Source organism: Ursus maritimus, unplaced genomic scaffold, assembly GCF_017311325.1.
Source record: "Ursus maritimus isolate PB19 unplaced genomic scaffold, ASM1731132v1 scaffold_22, whole genome shotgun sequence".
Taxonomy (NCBI): domain Eukaryota; kingdom Metazoa; phylum Chordata; class Mammalia; order Carnivora; family Ursidae; genus Ursus; species Ursus maritimus.
Window position 1 is genome coordinate 25,163,126 of NW_024424675.1, and position 610 is coordinate 25,163,735.

Genomic DNA, 610 nt, shown 5'->3' on the forward strand with positions numbered 1-610 from the left:
AGAATCCAACAGTACATTAAAAGGATTATTCATCATGACCAAGTGGGATTCATCCCTGGGATGCAAGGGTGGTTCAACATTCGCAAATCAATCAATATCATAAATTTTATCCAGAAAGAAAAATTCAAAAATCATATGATTCTCTCAATAGATGCAGAAAAAGCATTTGACAAAATACAGCATCCTTTCCTGATTAAAACCCTTCAGAGTGTAGGGATAGAGGGTACATTCCTCAATCTCATAAAAACCATCTATGAAAAGCCTACAGCAAATATCATTCTCAAAGCTGGAAGCCTTTCCCTTAAGATCAGGAACACGACAAGGATGCCCACTCTCGCCACTATTATTCAACATAGTACTAGAAGTCCTTGCAACAGCAATCAGACGACAAAAAGGGATCAAAGGTATCCAAATCGGCAAAGAAGAAGTCAAAATGTCTCTCTTCGCAGATGACATGATACTCTATATGGAAAACCCAAAAGAATCCACTCCCAAACTATTAGAAGTTATAGAGCAGTTCAGTAATGTGGTGGGATACAAAATCAATGCTCAGAAATCAGTTGCATTTCTATACACGAATAATGAGACTGAAGAAAGAGAAATTAGGGAA